Raw genomic sequence first — 21,615 nt, forward strand, 5'->3', positions numbered from 1 at the left:
ACATCGCAGTCCCTCTTCCACAGGTGACTTTGGTGAGATCTTCCTCATCAAATTCTACCTTTGTCTCACTTTTGGCTGGATAAACTCTTCCAGGGAAGTCTCAGGGATTGTACTGAGCATAAATTGGATTTTCTAAGCCTATAAAGCTTTTGCTGCCCCAAGTACAACTCGCAATCCATTCTTAATCCCTCTAGCACCGACCTACGGGGCTGTCCTGGAGAAGGATGTGGATCACCGTATTTAAATGGTTTGGACTGGAAGAGGGCCAGAGCCTGCTGAAATCTGTCTCTGCTGATCCCGGTGTGTTTTGGACGAAGCCTTGAAGGAGAACGACGGGGACAAAACTCACAGTGTGTTTTGTACTTGGAAAAACGCTCCCTCTTTGTGCTGGGCTGCCACGGGTAAGGAACGGCCCGGTCCCCTGGCAGCAGAAAGCCCTGCCCACCCTCTGTCAGAGAAATAAAAGGAGAATAAAGTGCAAATAAAATTCTAGGAACACTGCAAAGAGATCAGGCAAATCAAAACCTTGGGGATGTCTTATTTGCGTTTCACAAACCCCTTCCTCCTTGTCTATATTCAGCCTTTGGTCCCAAATCTTTCAGTGCCACCCGTGCCAGAGAGCGGCTGCAATGCCCACATGTCAAATTTAGGGACTTTGGATGAGCAGAGTGACCCTGCGACCTTGTTGGAGCGTCTCTCTTCCTCGGGATGCAAATGTCTCCTGCTTACCGTGGGTCAGCTGGAGAAATCCACCTGACGGGGCATCGGTTTGGTGCCCTTTAACACCATCTGGGTCATGAACATGGAGAGGTCATGAACACGGCGAGGGCAAGGCCCTTTAACACCATCTGGGTCATGAACATCTTAGGTTATGAACCAGGCAAGAAAAGATGCCGGGGTGTCGGTGTCAAGCAGGGGCCAGCTGATGGCCATCATGACCTGCACCGGCGAGGTGGCCACATGGGCTAGTGTCGGGCTCCATCCCGCCTCATCCCGGGAGGCTCCGGTGCAGCACCAGAGCTCTGCTCCCCACTGCCTTCTATTTCCACCACCTTCGAGCCAGGGAGAAAAACAAAGCCTTTGGATGATTTCCGCTAGCTCCAGGCGAGCTAGAGCCTCTGCCAAAGAATTACATAGAAGCGGTATTAAAAAACAGGGTTGTCTCCAAAGTCTTTTAAATGCGGTGCTGCAATCGGCGTCGTTCCCGGCAGGCAGGCAGGCAGGGAGACCGACCTGCCCATCAGGACCCCATTTTGCGACTTACAGCAGCCTGTCAGGAAAGATCGATAGTTGGCATGGTAACAAGCTCATTTCCCAAGAATAGAGCTCCTTTTTATTAAATTTGGCTGGCTATTGATCAGTTCCTGATCCACGTATCAAAACATGACAAGCACTTAATAAATCACAGATTTTTATTGAGGCGAATGAAAAAAATAGTGCTATCACGAGGCAGCCGGGGATGCTGCCTGCTTCCGAGGGTGGCCCGCCGGCTGAGGCCAGGAGCCAGGCACGGTGCAGCTATTCCAGGCTGGGACTGGGATGGAGAACAAGCACCAATGGAACCTACTCTTACAGCAATTTCAATGCCGTAATCGGAAGACCCTGTTTTCCCCTGCCACGCACGTCTCTCACAGCAGCATCCCCGCCAAGCAGCTTTTTGTGCTGCGTGGGATTTTATCCCTCCTCCCCGCTCGCTATCCCCGGCTCTCTGCTGTCCATTAATTAACAGTGAAGCCGTGCGGTCCCTCCCCACGGCTCCCAGCCCTCCAAAGCCAGCGGTTTCCCAGGGGTTGCTCTTTGGACCTTGAAAACTTTTCCCTCCACAGCGGGATCCAGGTTCCCAACATATCTGCAACCCGCAGGCAGCCATCGTGTTGCCATGAAGCACCAATACACGGGCAGGCCATGCAGAACTTTCTGAAATCATCTCTAAAGTTCGGCTTAAACTTATTTACCTGGGTCATGCCAAGCAAAGCATCCTTAGGCACGTGGCCGTAGCCCCAGCAGCAGCTTGGCCGGTCCTTGCAGCAGCCCGACATCTCTCCGTCTGCCATCCCGGGGGTCCGAGCTCCTCCCGTTTGCCATCCCAGGGGGTGGGTAGCTGCGGTGTGGCAGGGTACAAACCCCCCAGCCTTTCCACAAGAGCGATACAGTCCGTCAGGAAGATGATATGCCTCTTCAAATTGCTTTAACGTGCATTTACATGAGAGATAATAACAGCTCCAAAGGCTTCTTCCAGCCTATTAAATAGTACTCACTTAAAATAGTGTCGGAATTCATGCTGAAATGACAGACTATAATAATGCAGTCATATCCATCCGGCATATACAGCCGACTGTGGATGCTTAGAAAAATTGCAAGATGTATTTATTTACATGATAGGGTGTGTGATAGCTGGTTTTTTCCAGGTCGTCTCCTGTGACTGGTCTGATACAGAGAAGCTGCTGCAAGAGGCCTGTCTCCCTCTGTCAGATATTTTAAGAGGACCCTGACCACACACACGGATGTGTTAAAGCTTCAAAAAACTAACGGTTCTGCAAACTAGGATAAAAATTCCAGACACACTCTAAATACCCCAGCCATGCCCTGCCCTCCCTGGGGACAGTTGTCACCTCATAACCAATCAGTTCATGGTGAAGGCCGCTGTTTCAAGCGGCTTCACCTAAGAGAGTTCTTAAAAAACCCCCCAAACTTTTAAGAAATCAATGTACAGCTTTCAAAAGGGCTCAGCCTCTAAGGTCGGGTAATTTGTAAGAGTTCGTTTGGCGCCTGGGGAGTCTGAACCCCTCTTCCACTGTCTCGGCAAAGAGCAGGAGCCCGATGCAACGAACCATGAGGAAGGTGATGGCGTTCTGAGGCCAAAGGAGCTTTATTCCTCAGCTCTCCATTACTGTATACTACGTGGCACCCACCCATGGCTACATGTGGCAACCCCTGACATGGTCATTTGTGCATCCTGGTCTGTCCCCTCTCCACCCAGGACACATCTACTCTACACCAGCAAAGCTGGACAAGGGCAAGTCCTCCTTGGAGCACTGAGCTGAACACAAAGCAACCCGTGAGGCAGCTTAAAGCCTTCAGCAGAGTTAAGTATCATACAGCAAAGTCAGCATACATACTACCCAGCCAGCAATACCCGCTCCGCTTTACAGGTGGGAAGTAGAACCCAAACAGTTTATCTGCCTGCAGCCCCGCCAGTGATCCCACTCCACAGACAGGACCCAAAATGACTGATGCTCAATGACGTGCTTGGTGCACCCTGCACCGCCGTACCTCTATATACACTCCAGGGTGCACCGCTATTGCTCACGTTCCGACGGGACCACCTCTGTACATCATCTGGGCTTGCTGACACTGCTGGAGCACCACTCTGAAAGGTCACAAGAAGGCAGGCCGGGAAGCAGTGGTCGCTTTTTCTCGGGCTTTCTAGAGAAAGCGATGCCTAGAGAGCAGAGCGGCCCCCACGCTAGCTGGGGATGGCAGGGTGCCCCAGGTCTACAAAGTCGCTGACATTCTCCTCCTTGACTCGGAGCAAAGGATGAACCTTTTCACCACATTACTTTTTTTTTTTTTTTTTTCTTCAGATGCTCGAACAACAGGAAGAAATCAGGTTAAATCAGTAAGTAAGTAGACAAGAGCGATTCTCTTTGTCACCACCTCCCTCCCAGGGCAATTTTGGAGGAGAAAGAAGAGTGCTGCCTTGCCCGTTTTAAAGCTTAGCAAACCCTGCCAACATTTCCACAGGAAGAGCATCATCTTCCTATTTGTTCTCTATTTCAGACAGTGCTCCCAGCCCTGTGTGTCCCCTTCCCAGGGACCTTCAACCCAGACGAAGCTACTTAAGCGGCCTAAACACCTGAACATACCTAAAGGCAAACACTGCCAGGTGCATCTGGAGGTACATCAAACCCATCACGTCATTTAGTTGCTCCAGAAGTCTGACTCCAAGACTCCAGATTAGAATTAGGCGTTTGGTTGTGGAGTGATGGGCATGGTTTGCCTTGAGATTGAACCATTGAGGTCCACCTAAAGCTTGGGAGCAGGGTGAGCTTCACGAACTGCGGGTGGGTTTTCCTCACCAGCCCCAGGCTACCTGGTGCCAGCCCTTGCCCAGCTGCAGAGCCAAAATTCAGCCCTAAGCGCTTGGCAATCCCCAGGTGGAGAGCTGCGGCAAAACCCTGAGCGTTTCCCCTCGGCCACTTATCCCAGAGATGCCTCAAATGAAGCCAGGAAGGGCCACGCTTTCTGCTCACGAATTAACACGCAGTTATTCAAGCAGCCGGTGAAAATTCCTAAGGAAAGCGGTGGGGTGTGTTGGTGGGAATCGGCCGTTTGCCACTTTGAGATCCTTTTGCCAGAGCAGTGGGATTTCAACAGCCCCCCGCACTTAATGCCGGCGGGGGGCATGGCAATGCCCATCGGCTCTTCTCCCGGCAGCTCCGCTGGGAAAACCCCAGGAACCCACCACGGAGCATCCTCCATCTCCTCCCAACTTTCCCGGGCGGGTAAATGCGGCCACGGGAGAGCAGAGCTGAGGGACTTAACAGCCTGATCTCGCGCTAGCGTTTAATTTAAGTTAGAAATAACATCTCTCTCTCTCATCTAGATCATATTAGGATTTTGAAAGGGCAGTCACGCAACTTCCCCCAGCAGTTATGGCAGAACCGCGCTCGGAAATGAATGGAGCTCGTGGAAGCATTCAGGACCGAACAATCGGATTTATAATTAGGCCTAAAAAGGGAAGAACGCTGAATAAAAGCAGCACAGCCAATTTTAGAAGAAAAGGAAGTTCTGGATGGAATTCATTGGGGTAGAGCACTGAAGTGGAAATGGAAAGTGTTCAAAGATAAATGAGTTTAGGCCTAAGAGTTTGCTTGACATCTAGAAAATGTACTAGGAACACAGTGTCAAGAAAAGCTAACGTGAATAACAAAGAAACACAAGAAGTGAGAGAAGAGAGGAAAGAGCCATAAAACTTTGGGACAACAAAGAGTTGCAATTATAGAGGGAAATGTAATGAAGTGTAAAAAATCATAATGAAAGCAAAGATAGAGAATGAAAGGATGATTGCATATTTGCTTAATGCACATCGGAGAAGTGTCAAAGACATGGGGAACAAGGGGTCACTAAATGAGAAAATAAAGCCTCGGAGGAAAGGCACTGAATTTATTGCTTTAAATACAGATTTATTTGCCTGGGATTTACCACTTGAGGGCCAGCGACAGAGGCAAGCAACAGAAATGGTTTCCTGAAGGAGAGGAAAAATTTCTGAAGGAAACTGAGCTTTTTTTTCTTAGACGACCGACCTGGCAAAAGCAGCCTAAGGCACCGGCAAACCACTGGGATCTAATGGGGCCTCAGAAACAGAGGGAAAATTCGGTCTAACTGGCCCCCAAGTACAAGGGCATTAATGTTTGCTTACCGACACCCTTCGGTGGCACCGGGAAACCTGGCTCAGGCCACCTGCATCAGGGAGAGGGTCAGCCTTGATGGTACTCCCCTCCTTTTGGGGATTTTCCTGATGGGATGCAACTGGTGCCCCAAATACTGACCACATCCCACTTCGCGCTTCCCAACACCCGGCAGCTGCACACAGCAGGTGAATGCCATGGCTCACAAAACCTTCTTCACCTGATCTGGATCAGCAGGACAAAGTGGGATGAAACCCACCCCCGGCTCTCCCGTGGTGTCCCACGGTGCTCCGCTGCCTCCAGCACCTCTGCCATCATTAAACGTCAAACTTAGAGTCTCCCAGCTATAGGGAAAACTGAGCTTTGCTCCTGAATGGAATACGGACAAAACTGTTACCCGAGAATACAGCCCTTCCCCAGCATGAGGCACAGATCTGCATTTACAGATCTGTGGCTGTTTTTTTACTCCAGCAGAAAAAAAAAAAGCTTTTTTTCTTCAGAAAGGTGTCACCAACTGTCCTCTCCCCCACGCTGAGGACTCGCAAGGCTTGGAATGCCCATTTCTGCCCTGAAATGGGAACACCCTCAGCTAGGGTGGTGGGCTGGGGGTCCCACTTCGCTGGGGCAACTGGGAGAAGGACGACACCGAGGGAAAGGGCCAGTTCCCAAAACCATGGTGTGGGGCAGGAATCAGAAGCTAATGGAGAATGTGGCTTAGACTGCTCCATCGCAAGCACTGACGAGAAGCACTGGATGGGACACGAGGGATGATAGGGATGAGTCCTCACCTTGTCTGAACATCCCAGTGGTGGAAGCCCAGATGGGTGCTGGATCACCCTAGCTGAGGGGCTGGGTCCCTAAGGAAGCACTGGGAACCCCTAGGCTGTCCCAAACCACGCCCTCTGGGACTGGAACACCTCTCTCATGGAGAAAGGCTGAGGGATTTGGGTCTCTTCAGTCTGGAAAAAAGACGACTGAGGGGGGATCTTATCAACGCTTATAAATACTGAAAGGGTGGGTGTCAGGAGGATGGGACCAGGCTCTTCTCAGTGGTGCCCAGCAACAGGACAAGGGGTAACAGGCACAAACTCAAGCATGGGAAGTTCCACCTCAACATGAGGAGGAACTTCTTTCCTGTGAGAGTGGCAGAGCCCTGGCACAGGCTACCCAGAGAGGTGGTGGAGTCTCCATCTCTGGAGACATTCCAAACCCGCCTGGACTCGTTCCTGTGCCACCTGCTCTGGGTGACCCTGCTCTGGCAGGGGGTTGGACTGGATCATCTCCAAAGGTCCCTTCCAACCCCAGCCAGTCTGGGATTCTGTGATTTCCTCCAGGACCTCCAGGGCCTGGTGCCTTCAGGAGCGGGGCCAACCCACAACACCCATGGAAAAAGCAAAAAGGGAGTGGAACAAGGTTGCCAAGTGCATTTTCCCTTGCAAACCCTATAAACAGCAGAGTGACACCCAGGAAGCGGGATCCTACTAGTGCATTTATCAACCGAGCGATATCTAGACAATTAGTTGTTTTCTTTAATTTAGAACTAATTTCATCCCACCAGTTTAAATTAAAGCCCCCAATAGGATAATTTCCTCACAACCATAATTTTGTTACAAGCTTTTCATTAATCCAATCACAACTCCTATAATATTATTTGGCAGCTGATGGAGACTACAGTAACCACAGGGGTTCGGGCGCATTGTCTCATTTCTGATAAAAAAAAAAAAAAGAAAAAAGTAAAAGGAGCCCAATTAAAAATTCTTTTAGTACTGTCTAATATGTGAAACTCCCCAAAGTCAGGACAGAAACATCATCATTCCAGCCACGCAGCCCGTCTGGGGGTGACAGCAGAAGCTACATGCTAATGTCAAACGTATGTGTCTGTCTGTCTGTCGCGATAATATATTTAAAGAGAATTGCCAGGGTGGAAATAATCATGTTTGGAAATATTTTTCTTTGGCTTAGGGCAATTTTCTCTGGAGCATTTTGGACTGGCCCCAAGTCTCTTTCAGCTCCCTGAAGTCTTCTTATTCGAAGCATCCTGGGCCGTGATGCAAATATTCAGCACACGGCAATTCCCTGCAAATCGCGTATTCATAGCAAGAAACGGAAGAGAGAGAAACCCGGCGGTGAAAAGGCCTTGTGGCAGCAATAACATACACGGCGTTGTCAGATGGGGAAGCTTCAGTGCGGACATGCACTAATTTGGAGGGGAAAAAAAGAAAAAGAAGAGTAGAAAGCAGAGGGGATTTTAAAGCGAACTCAAGTCTTAAAAATTGCACTTTCCTCAAGTCATACACAATCACTCCTGACAGAAATTTTTCGGGCACATGGAAGCGTAGAAGGCAGGTGACAGAAATCCCTTGAAATAAACACAACAAAGGAGTCAAAAGAGGAAAAATCAAAATTAATATATAGAAATATTAATTATAATAGAAATATTAAAATGGATGGGATTGGTTTCTTCCTCCTACGTGAGCAAAAGCCCCCAGGTGTGGAGGGGCAGCTGCAGCCTCAGGGGGAGAAGGTTTCCCTCTGCCCTCCGTAAGCAAAGCCGCATCTCGTGAGCAGCATCGAGGTACCGCACCATGGCCCGGACCGAAGAGGCACAACGGAAAGGGCATTTTTTTCCCCCCAAACAAACAATAAGCGCAATGGCAAAGGGAGGGGGACAGGCACCAACACACTCCTGAATTCGGGCCAAACATGGCAAGTGTTTCCAGAGGAAAAAAAAAAAAAAAGAGGTATATTTTAACAAAACAGAAATATTTTACGCGGACATTTCAAAAGCAAAATGCTCCCACTTCCCATTTTAAGGCTGCATTTGCATTTCAAATTGACAGCAGAACAAACGAGAAAAAGGCCAAGGTTTAGAAGACCCCAGGGATGAACCCAAATGCTTGGTTTCTCCTGGATGAAACCCTCTCGTGTTTGCCACACACCCTTTGAGCAGGTCGGGCCAGGCTGCCCGGCAGTGTATTGCTCTCCAAGGAGGTCCCCAGATGAAGAAAAAAAAAAATCCTAATTTTTGACCTATTCCCATGTGATGCTTCTGGGAGGAGGAAGGGCGCTCTGCCTTTGCCCCCACACAGCATGGCCGTGCCATGCCCGGCCCCTCTGCCCGCAGCATGGGCATGTGGAGTCCCGGCCATGGTCATACTGAAAGAAGTCGCTATCTGCGCCCTTTCATCACCAGCAAAAGTCTCAATTCCTAATTAAGCTCTCATTAAGAAGCATACCTGCAGTGGCTAGATGCCAGCGCAACGGGCAGGAGCTTTTAATCGATTCCCGGCTTCAGCGTGTGGGCAGAAGACAGAATTGAGCAATGCCAGAATTTCTATTCCGTGCAATAACTTAACATCTGGAAACGTGCTCTCCCTCCAAGGCGGGGACAAGTCGAGATCCAGAAATTGCCCCAAAATGAACACAAGTAAAAAAAAGTTTCTCTCGAGGCTACCCAACTGCTTCCACAGAGGAGACAGAGCACAGAGAGCTGGTAAAACACGAGCCCACGGGGGTTCCTACCCGTTTTCATTTTCCACATTTTGCTGTCCACGCTCTTAGGGTAATTAATCTGTTTCTGCTAAACAGACTGTCTCTGGCAAATTTGCCTTTTTCCCAGTGAAAACCAATTCTGCCAGAAAACGTGGAGGGTGTGGTGTGAGCTGCAGCCACGTCCCAGCCACGCTCGAGCACGATGGGAAAATCAACATCCCATGTCCTCGCACTTGAGTATGGCTGCAGAGATAAAGTCTAAGTGGTAGTGTCCTTTCGAGCCCCCTTACCCTGAGCTGATAAGCTCAGGAATGGCAGCTTTTCCACCTCAACAACATGTTTTTCTGGTATCTTTGGTTCTTGTGTCTTTGTTTTGATTAAACACGGCAAGGTTTCCTTGCTCAGAAGTGAACGTTGAGCAACTTCTGCCCTCAGAGAGGGTCAGGAGGGATTACCTTTGCACAGCAATATTGTACCTCTTTCCTGCTACCCAAGCAACCTCAGCAGAACTCTCACCTTGCCCTTACAGCTCTTCCTTTTGCATTATCAGCTAAAAGGAATGAACTTCTACCAGACTTGAAAATGGCAGGAGCAGTTGATAAAGACCATATTGATAATTATGGATTCAGAGGCTTCATGATATGGTACCCATACCTAGAATCAGAGAATGGTTCAGGTTGGAAGGAACATTAAAGATCATCCAGTGCCACCCCCCTGCCCTGGGCAGGGACACCTCCCACCAGACCAGGTTGCTCCAAGCCCCGTCCAGCCTGGCCTTGAACCCCTCCAGAGATGGGGCAGCCACAGCTTCTCTGGGCAACCTGGGCCAGGGGCTCACCACCCTCACAGCAAAGAATTTCTTCCTAATATCCAACCTAAATCTCCCCTCTTTCAGTTTAAAACCATTCCCCCTCGTCCTATGGCTCCCCTCCCTGATCCAGAGTCCCTCCCCAGCTTTCCTGGAGCCCCTTTAGGGACTGGAAGGGGCTGGAAGGTCTCCCCGGAGCCTTCTCTTCTCCAGGCTGAACCCCCCCAACTCTCTCAGCCTGTCCTCATAGGAGAGATGCTCTCAGCCAACAAAGATAAGAAATGCCCAAGAAGTGCTGACTTTTTTGCCACGCAAGGAGGCAATCACGCCTCATATCCAAGGAAAGGAGTATGACGGAGATGGGTGGAGAGAAGGGGAAGGCAACTGGAGCAGCGTGCGAGCCAGGCAGCTAGTACCCTTATACAAGGGGCATGGCCACAGCAGGCAGTCACCTTGGTGTGATTTTTCGATCAAGAGGTGCCACTGGGTGCTAGGACACCCTAAGACCTGGGAGAATTTCATCCCAGCTCAAAACACGGGCAGCCACACTGAGCTGCACGGGGCCGGGCAGGACCTGGGTGCCGAGACGAGGCAGTAGAGCTGGAAACGCAGGGTCAGAGCAGTTCAGCCCCGTATTCAGAGGGACTCCAGTCCTAGTCCTTGCTGAAATTAGTCTTTGCATGGGTACGTATAAATAAATCCAGGACACTGCTTGCGTAACAGTAACATTTTGCAGTATCTGGCATTTGCCGCTAGTTGAAGGCTAAGCAAACCATGCTTCAGTGGAGCATAAAATTGCTTTTCCTTTGGAACAAGCAGGGCATTGTAGTAATAGGCAAAACTGTACATTGTGTTAACGGCTGTATTTTCACATTATTGATTTACATTGTGTAATGCCATGCAAGACCTGCTTTCAATGATACGTGCATCTGTCATATCACAATAACTGCAAAAGGCTGGGTGCTGCTCAGAAAATGAAGCGCTGGGGATCCCGGGGCATATTCGCATCCGTGTGCCCATCGTGTGGAGGTGATGATTAGGGGGATGTTGTGGTAATGAGCAGGTCCCAAGTGTGCGCTATGTAAATCAAGGCCACCCGGGTCAGCTTCCACTTACTGAGCACATCCAACTTTTTCAGCCTGCTTGCTCTTCTGACAAGGAGAGCGTATGGAAATGGCTTTCCCTTGGCAGCTCCCCTCAGCTTATACGCGTTTCAAGGCATCCAAGATGGATGGGTTGCCTTTTTTTTTTTTTCCCGGTTGTTTTTCCCCTCTCCTATCCAACTTTTTTTTTTTCCTGCTGGGGCGCAGCCCTGGCGTGGGGATGTCTGCGAGGACCACCAGCCGCTGGGTGAGAGCAAGCGGGGCAGGACGAGAGCGAGCCGCTCGAGATCAAACCGGTGGGGTTTGTTACAAGAAATGTCATCGCTAAATACACCTTAAAACAAGAGGACAAACACTCCGCAGATACAGTGTTTTGAATCTAAGGGAATTCACCTCAAATACGCAGTAATAAACCGTTGATATCAGCCTGAAGCTTTTTTTTTGTTCCCTATCTAGTTAACGCAAAGTTTGGTTTTCTATTATCTAGTTATTATCTAGTTTGGTTATCTCTTATCTAGTAAATTAGGTAAGCTTTCATTTATCTGTAATATCTGACTTCATTGCTTACATTGGCTCCAGGTGCTTTGTATTATATCAAGGAATATTAAAATAACAGGTTTCTCCCTTTTTATTTGGTTATTTCTAAATAGACCAAATTGTCTCGTTGCTTAAAGGAGAAGGACAGTCTGGGACCCAACTTGCCAGACCAAGAATTGAGCCACCAGGCTCCAGTTCCTTCCTCAGCTACCGACTTTCTGGCCTCAGGCAAGACTCTTAGTCTCTTGGTGCATCGTCCCCTCCAGCTGCGAAAGGACTCGGGTCTTCGGAGGATGCTGAGAACATCATAACATCTGGGGCGGGCTCAGCCACCCGGAGCTTGCAGGGACACCAGGACAGATAGACCACCCTGAAATCAAACGCCACTTAAATATTTGTCAGATTTAACAATCAGAGGGGTTATTTTGTCGGCAGGTAGTGACAATTTGGAATATTTAAATATTAGTCTAAGAATCGGCTCTTTCTTTTGATGTTTTTAGAGCTGTAGAGATGCCCCAGGTGGGGACTGTCGGGTGCCCAGACCTTCCCGGCTACCTTGATCTTCCATCCACACAGGGACACGTTACGGCTTTAGACACCGGTATGAACCGGCAGCTTTGGATCCGGAATGCAGCGGGGAAGAGCAGCGTACCAACATCCACCAGCCACGCAGGGGCTAAAGGAGAGACGTTTCGCTTCTGCTGGGAACACGTAGGTATCTCTGTGCTGGGATGGATGTGTTGGGTTTTTATTTATTGCCCTCCTCGCTCCTGAAGCGGCTCAGCTCTGTCCCTTTGCCAGCACCTCACAGAGGAGATATAATTCCAGAAAATTACTTGCGACCCCAGCTACCCACAACAAGGCAGACACGTTTTTAAAGCTGAGGAGGATGCGCTGCCTGTCTCGGATTCGACGGGCTCGTACCCACCATGCGCTTGTCACCTTACCGAAATCAAAACCAGGGTTAAACGGCAGCTCTCCTTTTCAGTTCACCTTTAACTGGAAATTAGGGTTGGTTTTTTTTTTTTTCCTTCCTTCCAGGTTTCTTTTTCTTTACTCTCTCACAGCTGTAATCCCTTCTCTTTGTTCCAGTTGAAAAAGTTAGGGATTTTTTACCAAATTCCCATTTTACATGGTCCAAGATAAAAATCAAAGATACGGCATCACCTTCATCATTACTGCCACAGACTGAGAGAAACAATCTCCTCTAAGGAAAGTTTTCACACTTTTATCGTTGACGTTTTCTTTAGTAATTGCTCTAGCGCATTTGCATTGATTTCTTTGGAGCCTGCTCTATTCTCCGGACCTAAAAGTCATAAATGACGGAGACTTTAAGGCTGTACATCGTTTTAAATGAACAGAAGCAACGCAACTCTGAACATGGGTCTCAGAAGGTAAAAGTCTCTGCAGTTTGTCTTTAAATACTCGGATAAATCCCGTTAGCTTTCTCCACACCATCAAAGCATTTGGAAAGCATAAAGCAACTGAATACATAAAAATGTATCTAAACACCTTGTAAATCCCTACACAGAGCTGTTGCCGACACTACTTTTAACCCTCGGAAAACATTTCCCCAATTACTGATCAAATACAATACAGCTAAATTTCACCGCCAGCACATCATTTTGATAATGGGTATGGAAATTATCCATTCAATAGCTATTCAGAAATAACTTAGAAAGATTGGTTTTCAGATACTTCTGAGAATCCTCGAATAATCCCCCTATAATCACCGTGGTGAGAATCCACCAACGTTTTTCCCTTTGAAAAAGGCTGTTTGGGGCGAGAGCGTTGGTGGTCTCTGCCTGTCCTCCGACGGATGCGTTGGAACAATATATCTGAAATCACCAGCACTTTGCGGACAGAGGACCAAGGGGTTTCATACCCTTACAGGACTCGGTCGAGAAAGTTTGCCAGCAAGGGAAGAGACTTTCCCCCTCCCCGATCAGTTTGGCTTCTCAGGCACGCCTCGGCAACCTCTCAATATAAATTTTCTCCCTTTCTCACAAGGCAAATTTGAATCATTTTCTATCCAGAGCCTGCAAGAAAAAAAACAAAACACAAACCACCCACAAAACAAAACAAAATAATAAAGTACCTAGAATAAACAATAACTACACCTCGCGCTTCCCTGCTGCTCTGTGCCAGCTGCTAAATGCAACCCAGGAGTATTTTAAAATGTTTCGGTTTCACGATCTTTCTTGCTTCTTGAGACAGAAAGGATTCATTTTTTCTTCTTTTGGGGAAGATGCTATTTTCTGATTTACTTTACTGATTTCATAGACGTAAAATTTGGTCTTTCTTGCCTTGCTAGAGGAGATAAAGCGAGGGGGCCGTGGGATGAGAAATGCTTCCCTTCCCCACACTGGTAGTTGGGCACTGGACATAAGTGTAACAAAAAAACCCCAAACCTGGATATTTCTGAAGTTTTCCTTTCCCCTTCAGTAACTGAGCTTTTGCTCCCTTATGAATTTTACACTGCCCAGGTACCGCAGTGTCCTCTAATCCAAGGCGAACTAAGTTTCTTTATAGTTGCATATAAACTCCTCTGGTTTTATATGCCCTTGTGCCCTTCTCGCCGCCCCGCAGCAGAGGTGGAGGTGTCCCTGCTCCCATGTCACCCTGACGGCGGTGGCTGTCCCCCAAAGGGAGACACAACCTGACAGTCTCAAGCAAAGGGCAGCTACTGTCCAGCAGCGCCTTTTGCCCATCCCAGGGCCAGGCTGCTTATTTCTATGAGTAATTATATTACCCTCATTAAATTCCTATGGTTGTGGCTGCCCCATCCCTGGAGGTGTTCAAGGCCAGGCCGGACGGAGCTTTGAGCAACCTGATCTAGTAGGAAGTGTGGGTTGGAACTGGGTGATCTTTAAGGTCCCTTCCAACTCTAATCATTCTCTGATTATTCAAGGGGTTAATCTTGGGGCATAAAAGCCTCCCCTGGGAAGCCCAATATAAAGGCTGCAGCCCCAGCTTTCATCCAACAGGTGAGGACCCCAAACACACCCGGGGGGCTACCTGAATCACTAGTCTCTGTAGCAATTTGCTGCCATCCCAAATTGGAGGAAAGAGAAATGTGACACCAGCCTCAGGTTTCATACCTCAAAGGGCAGCGCACAGGGGTAAAAAAAAAAGAGTTAATACCGCAAAAGACTGGTCTGAAAAAACTCTTTCTGATAACTGTACATTTGCATTCACAAGCGAGTTGACGGAAGGTGAAGAGCAGCCACCAGAGCATGGACACACGCCACAGTGGCCCCGTACCACTCAGCCCCGAACCCCTGCAAACCCAGCAAAGTCAAAACGCCATCACCTGGTTCACAAGCAAAACTGTTTCCTGGTGGCCTGTGAAGTCAATCACACACCAAACCCCCTCACAAACAACGTGCTGAATCCCTGTTGACTGGGGGAGAGACTGACAGTAGCCCAGGACTGTCACACGGTGTCACTGGGCAAGCCTTCAGCTGGCCAAGCCTGTCCCCACATCACTCAAAGCCCAGAGAGGGGCCAATTTGGGTTTCTGTGCGATTTGCTATAGACAGTTGCGACAGGTCTATGGAAACGGGACCAGGAATGTTTCAGGGGACAGAGGGGGCACATACAGTCAGGCCAAGCCCCAGGACACGTGGCGGAGGAACTGCCTCCTCCTCTACCTGCCGGGCTGAGCCTTCAGCGGCGCGGGAAGTTGGTCGTGAAGAACACCCGAATCCCCCAAACCTCAGGGAATTCCTCTCACGGGAGGAAGCGTGGACTTTGGCAGCAGCACCTGGGAATCCCGAGCAGCGTTCATAAGCCCTGATCCCAGCCAGGACGTAGGACACGGGGCAACCAGGGAGACCCACCAGCCCCAGTGCTTGGGTAACCCTTCCAGCAGGCTGGGAGCAGCCCCGCTGCAGGGCTTTTTTCTATCAGCTTTACCTTCGAGACAAGATTATTGACCTTTCCAGTCTGGTATTTAACAACCCCCATTCATCCCCACTTTGCTCTTCCCTTCCACTTCGTTCCCTTTGTTGCTGTGTAATAGGAGAGGCAACAGGGCACATATTTCTGCAGAACAAAGCATTATCATCCTAATTATCGTTTCCTGGTGTTTTCTTCACTTTTGCCATTTTATTAAAAACAATTAGCTGAGAAGAACCATCTTTTTTAATCTCTACCCTATTGTTCTCATCTCTCCCTGGATCCAAGGAGGTCTTTTCAGAGGCTATTTTATTCATAATTACATACGTTGGAACAACTGCTCAAAAAGTGACCCCAGAAAGGATTCTGACAATCCTTTCCTAGCAGGCTTGGTCCCGTCGCCTCCGGAGTGTGGAATGCTAATGATTTAATAAAATGTATGCGAAAACAAGGGCTTATTTTCAACAGGCTGTGTAAATGATGGATGCAGCCATGCCATCAGCATTGGCCTAATGGATTGAGGAGGAGTTGGAGTCACAGCGAAATCTGGAGCCAAAGACTTTTGTTTCACTGCCAGACTTGGCTCCTCTGGCTCCTTCGAGGAGTCTGGGAGGTATAACACAGCAAGGGATGGGGATTTTAGATAAAGATCCAAGCTCCCTCTGTTTGCACTCAAAGCCTGCAGGACTTCGTTACTGGTATAAACTGGAGGAAGGTTGGCCCCATGGTCTAGCTTGGCCCTTCTGCTCCAAGCTTGTTTTAAGCGTAGACTACTCTCGCTTGAAAGACGCCTGCTGGATTTTTTGCATATGTATAATTCTTATTCCAAAGCTTTCCCTCCCAATTCTCTTTTTACCCTATAGGCTTTTATTTAAAATAGTACAGACAGAGCACTGCAATTTTCCTTTTGAAAGAGGGTTTGGGGGTTATTTTTTTATTTATTTATTTTATTTTTTACACTGGGGAAAACTTTAAAATGTATCATATTCACTCAGTTGGCTCATCATGGGTTTTTTTGTTTGTTTGGGTTTTTTTTTTTTTTTTTTCAAGCTTCCCCTCCACCACCTTTGTTAATTACCCGCCATTTGAACAAGGGTCTTCTCCTGCCTTGATCCTGCCGTGAAATCACGACGCTATATTTGTCTTTCTAACATCAAAGTCATTTCCATGGTCACCAACTGTGATGTCATAAACACATTTTTAATGGCTTGTTTACAGCAGGGAACAGAAGGAGAGAGGAGATTATGGGTGGAAGGAAACTCTTATCGATACACAACAGTTTTAGGCACAACTGTGAGGCTGAAGCCTGCAGAAAACTTGAGACCAAAAAAAAAAAAGTCCTTGCTGAAATTGTTTCTTTTCTGAAGCTCATCCCAGCACAAAAATCCCTTTTTAAGTTACTAGCAAACAAGCAATCCCAACGAATTGACTGACTATGTCAGTCAGCCCAGAGTTGTGCAAGGTGCTTTCTAAGCTCGGAAGACAGCAAATCCCTGCCTCGATTCATCCAGCTTGTTGTATGGATAAACACATTCTCAGCCACGGAACTCAACTACGGAAGTGCTTGGGCAGGACACGGTGGGATCTGAGCTCTATTGGCCCACAGAGTTTTATTTGTCTTGGGTCACAGCAAGACTCAGAATTCCCTCAAGAGACACTTCAGTTGGACCAGAAGGTCCTTTTTTGTCCAGAGATGGTTGCGAGACCCCTTAGCTTGTCCTCCCTCTACATGGGGGCTTACCCATATAGACTGCACATGTCAACCGTTCATGATAATGGTTTCTCTTCTGGCAAAGAAGGGCAAATGCCAGGACCAGCTTGAGCTTTTGGCCACAGAACTAGCAAGGTCCTTCAGGCTGTGTGACCCCCACAGCCCAGCCCAGCTTCCCAACAAGCCCAAAGCAATGTGAACTCCTCTTTGCCAACTCTCTGCTTGCTTTGGTAGCGAGGCTGGGACACAGCCAGCTGAGAGAGGGGGGTTGTCCAGGTCCCTCAGTTAAAGTCAAAAAGCAAACCCCACACATCCTGTGTTCCTCTGCCACATGGCCCAGCACAAAGATGGTCTAACAGGAGTACATCAACACACCTGGTCTCTGTTTCGAGCTCTACTGATGCCACTTCCACGTGTCTTGCCTTTCTTGGTTCCCAGTAGCTCAAAGCCAGCTTTAGCTGTTGGTTTCCAGAGCCTCCCCAAGGCAATCCTACTTAGATGCTGCCCATTCTCTAGAATCTAGAATTAATCTAGATAGATTAATTGGGTGGACCCAGGCGCACTCCATGTTGGAGGCTGGCTGAGAACAGGGCCTGGTGCAGCACCTCTTGTCCCACCCCAGGGCAGAAACAAGCTCCTTCAGCCTTAGGTGGTCACAGCCCAAGAGAGGGTTAGGGAAACCAAGTCAGGCATAATTTCTCTTAGAAGCAATCCAGATATTTCCCATGGATCTCCAGAGGCCAATTGCTGGTTCAGGCATTGGCCAAGCATCATCTCTTCAGGTGACAGAATACCAATAAGGAACTCTGCTTCCATCCTGGAGGTCATTTAAGAGACCCTTGGTTGATGATTTTGAGATAGCCCTGGGAGATCCCTGGCAGATGGACATTGCTGTCATCAGCCAAAGAAACCAGCACTGAGCACAGCTCTTCAGTGTAGGGGAAACACGCAACCTTGCTGCCACCTTCTCAGGGCATGTCAGGAATGGCCAGGGAAGGGCTGACACGCTCCTGGGTCAGCAGAGGAACCGCAGTGGTCTCTGCTTGGAAAGGGTTTCCCAGACTGGGGTCCCAGTCAGCTCCAGAGGGTCCCTACTCTTACAGCCGGCTGGGACCAGGACCAGGGCTGTCCCAGTGGTACCCCCGGGGTGAGCCTGGCTCTGCATGACCTGAGGGCTCCCTCCACACCCAGCCTCTTCCAAGCAAAATCCCCAAGTAAAACTCATCCCGGAGCCTACGGGAGGAAGGATTGGGGGTGCTTGAAGATGTGGAGCCGTCCCTGGCACTTCACTTGGCTGTCTTAGAGACATCACGACGAGACATCCCCGTACATATGCTCCAAGGAGATTATCTCCCTCCCCTACCCAAAAAGCACAGGGGAAGGGGCGGGGGTGTGTGTGTGTGGAACTCACTGGACGATGAAATTCCTAAATCCTCATCCCATGAGAAGAATTAATGTAGCTCTTTCCTCGCTCTCATACCAGGAGCTCCCCAGTAGGAGATCCTATTGTACGTTACACACTAGCAAGGGTACATCTTTCAGCGTGCTCTTTTCCGGAGTGAGCGCAGTCCCTGGCACGCAGGAGCTGGGATTTCACACCCCTCTATTCATCGCCGAGGTACGGAACAAGCGAACCACCATTTTGCTGCAGTCCCACAGCAGGAATAAAATGGTGGCACAGATGAAAACTGCCAGATCAAACACAAGCCAGTTGTCTGTCACCACCTGCAGCTCTTCCCCGCCTTACATGTAACGCTGAATTCTTAATCAGGTTAATATTTGATTTCTGGGCGCTTAAACAAACAAGAATAAGAAACACCACCACCAAAAAAAAAAAACAAAACCAAAACAACAACCCACAACAACAACAAAAAAAATCATGCTATAACAGACGGTTAACGTTGCAGCCACAAAGTACCACAATGCAAACTATCTTTGCGATGCTGGAATTTATATTTCTCCCACAAAATGGGCAAGCCTGCAGCTCGGGTGTTTATTTGCAGAGGCGACTGGCTCATCCCAAAAATACGTGCACAACTAACAGCACAGATATTTAACATACAAAGGGCTCAATCTCTTTTCCAGCGTCTTCTGAGAAACGTTACATTGCTGCTTAAACACAGGGACCGTTGGGAAGGGGTTCCTGGAGGAGGCAGGGAAGTAGGCATTTCCAGCGAGGACAGTTAATACAGACCAGGCGGGAGAGAGTTTGCGCTTTTGCTTTGTGATTCACACGTTCCTTCTGCTCACAGACACAGCAAACCTACGCTAAAGCCGAGCCCGAGTGGGCTCCACTCGGACCAAGTGCCAGGTCGGCTCCACTCGGACCAAGTGCGACACCAGACCAAGTGCCAGGTCCCCGGCATGGGGACAGACACACTTCCCTCACGCTTAATGAGAGACCGGCGACAAAATTAAATTCAATTTTGTCCGTGGACAGTCCTGCTCTGTGTTCAGCTTTGAGTTCAAACAATAGTTTCATCTATTTCAAGAAATGGATTTTCCGAAATAACCTTTCCAAGCAAAACCGAAGCAGTGCAACAGCTAACAACAGTTCTTCCCAACAGCATAGATTACCCTTAAAATTAAAGCATATATCATCTCTTTAGAGCACAGAGCACACTTAAAATTCCCTATTTATTTCTTTCAAAGCCACTGACTGGGACAAAATATTTCTTGGCTTACACTTTTTAACCAGTTTGATTTGTATAGGCTGGAGATTTGCTGCATTCTGCTCTTCTAACACCACGTAGTTCAGTAGTAGAACATATTTTCTGTTAGATTCTGTCTAACAATTGCTTTTTACCTTTATTTCTAAATACCTGAACAATCAAATGTTGCAAAATGAATGGCTGAAGGTTTTGGGGGTTTTTTTTGCCTTTTTTTGTTTTTTAAAGGCGTTTGACTCATTTTTAAGACATTTATTTGCAGCAGCTAGGGATTTCTTGTGCTTTCTTTATCTCGTATATATTTTTACATCTGATAGTTAAACCGTTATTAAAAGTGAAAATAAAAATATCCCAAGACTGCAGAAAGAGCTCAAGACAAGACTGACTGAATGGATGGACAGAAAAAAAAATAAATCCCATGATACTTTTCTTCACTGGAAAACCTTGACTGAGCAGATGAAGCATCCATCGTGCAAGGAGTCACTGTCCTCAGACCACTATTTTATTTCGCACCATTAGATATTGCAGATGTCTGGTGACCAGCGCATAAATCTTACACCTTTTCAGCTTCCCATCCAGTAGAAATCACTATATAAAACGCTCAGTAAAAGCAACGGAGCTGATCTTTCTCCCATTTTAATCAAGAGCAGCCCTTTGCCGGGTTCAGTAAGGTCAAAATCAGGCTTTCGAGAACCTCTTTGGATGCTCCAGAAACAGGCGCAGAAAAACCTCCCCTTTCCCCCCCCAAACCCCCAGGCGTGCCCAGCCCCGACACCGTCAGAAAGAGCAAAGAAGGGGAGTTTCCATTTGCCAGCGTTGCCAATTTTAGGCTAAAAAAACCGAACTCCCTTAAACACAAGCTTAAAGCCGGGCGGCGGAGGAGGGGGAAAAGTTCAAGTTGGATCATTTCCCAGCATTATCTCCACTGGAGAAGGTACAATGTGAGCTGACGGGGACTTTTCACAGGCGAGAATTAGGAGCGGTGCTTTTTCATTGCTTGATCTCGCAGACTACAAAAGCCCCATCTTGCCAAAGGGCAGGCATTGCGGCCGTATAATGGTCCCAGTTTAGCCTAAAACATAAATGCTGCCTGTACGGCGTTAAAGAGGGAAGCTGGGTCTCATGTATTGTGTCCCTGCTTTTTGCTTTTTCAAAATACAGCAGAAATGGCAAATAAAGCAGCTGATTTGACCAGCTCTTGCCTGTGTAGGAGGCTGGCTTGCAGGTACTCACCATGGATTTCAAGAGCGGGGTAAAATCTGGCTGTAAAGGGAATTTGTGTGAAATAATTTAAAGACACTGATGGAATTTTGTCTTTAGCATTAATCAATGCTAAGGGAAAGAAGCCTCAGTAGAGGTGACCAGCAGCAGGATGGGTGTATGTTAACCAGCAGCAGGGGCTCTTGGAGGGGTTTATGAGGAGGTCCGGGGCCAGCGAAAGACCAGGATGTCCCCAAGCCAGGTGTGACACAGCCACTCACCCAGCCACCCCGATGGAGACACCCACGCTAGGAGAAGACCCCTCATTTCCCTCTCTGGGCTACTGCCTTTGGCTCTCCTTAATTTTTGCTATGCATCTTTTACACCATTTTTGTAACTTTCTTAAATGAGCCTGCTGGACTCTTAACATTAACGCAGGCTTCCTGACCCAGCTTTCCTTAAGGATTTTCAGGGTGAAAAAAAGAATGAAAAAGAAAAAAAAGAAAAGAAAAAAAAAATCAAACTAAAGGAAATTCTGGTACCAAAGAAAAGATCACACAGTTGGGTTATTGTCCCAAACTCCTTACCTTTAACCCCAGAAACCCGCATGGTGTTTTTGGGAGCAAGTGGGAGCTGCAAGAGGTGCAGGGGAAGGCAGGAGGCACAGCAGTCAGCCAGGAGCAGGGATGGCTGTCCCCGGCCCCATCCAGCAGGCACCCAGGCTTTGCTTCCAGTTTATTTTTTATTTTCGCCCAGTACATCCACATACATCTGCCTGCAAAGC

At 48.2% G+C, this 21,615-nt stretch overlaps 1 long non-coding RNA gene across 2 annotated transcripts in view; it reads right to left on the bottom strand.

The window, feature by feature from the left end:
* LOC134520637 (uncharacterized) overlaps positions 1 to 21,615 on the bottom strand; it is a 93,519-nt gene that overhangs the window by 1,180 nt on the left and 70,724 nt on the right. The window contains exons 2-3 of one of the 2 annotated variants that reach the window (XR_010072484.1): positions 3,274 to 3,370; positions 1,956 to 2,132 (exon numbers count right to left, since the gene is read on the bottom strand). This is a non-coding gene — a long non-coding RNA (uncharacterized LOC134520637). Of the gene's footprint in view, positions 1 to 1,955; positions 3,371 to 21,615 lie in introns of both variants that reach the window. The other variant, XR_010072483.1, reaches the window with a different exon arrangement.

This window comes from Chroicocephalus ridibundus, chromosome 9 (genome assembly GCF_963924245.1).
Source record: "Chroicocephalus ridibundus chromosome 9, bChrRid1.1, whole genome shotgun sequence".
NCBI classification, from domain to species: Eukaryota; Metazoa; Chordata; class Aves; order Charadriiformes; family Laridae; genus Chroicocephalus; species Chroicocephalus ridibundus.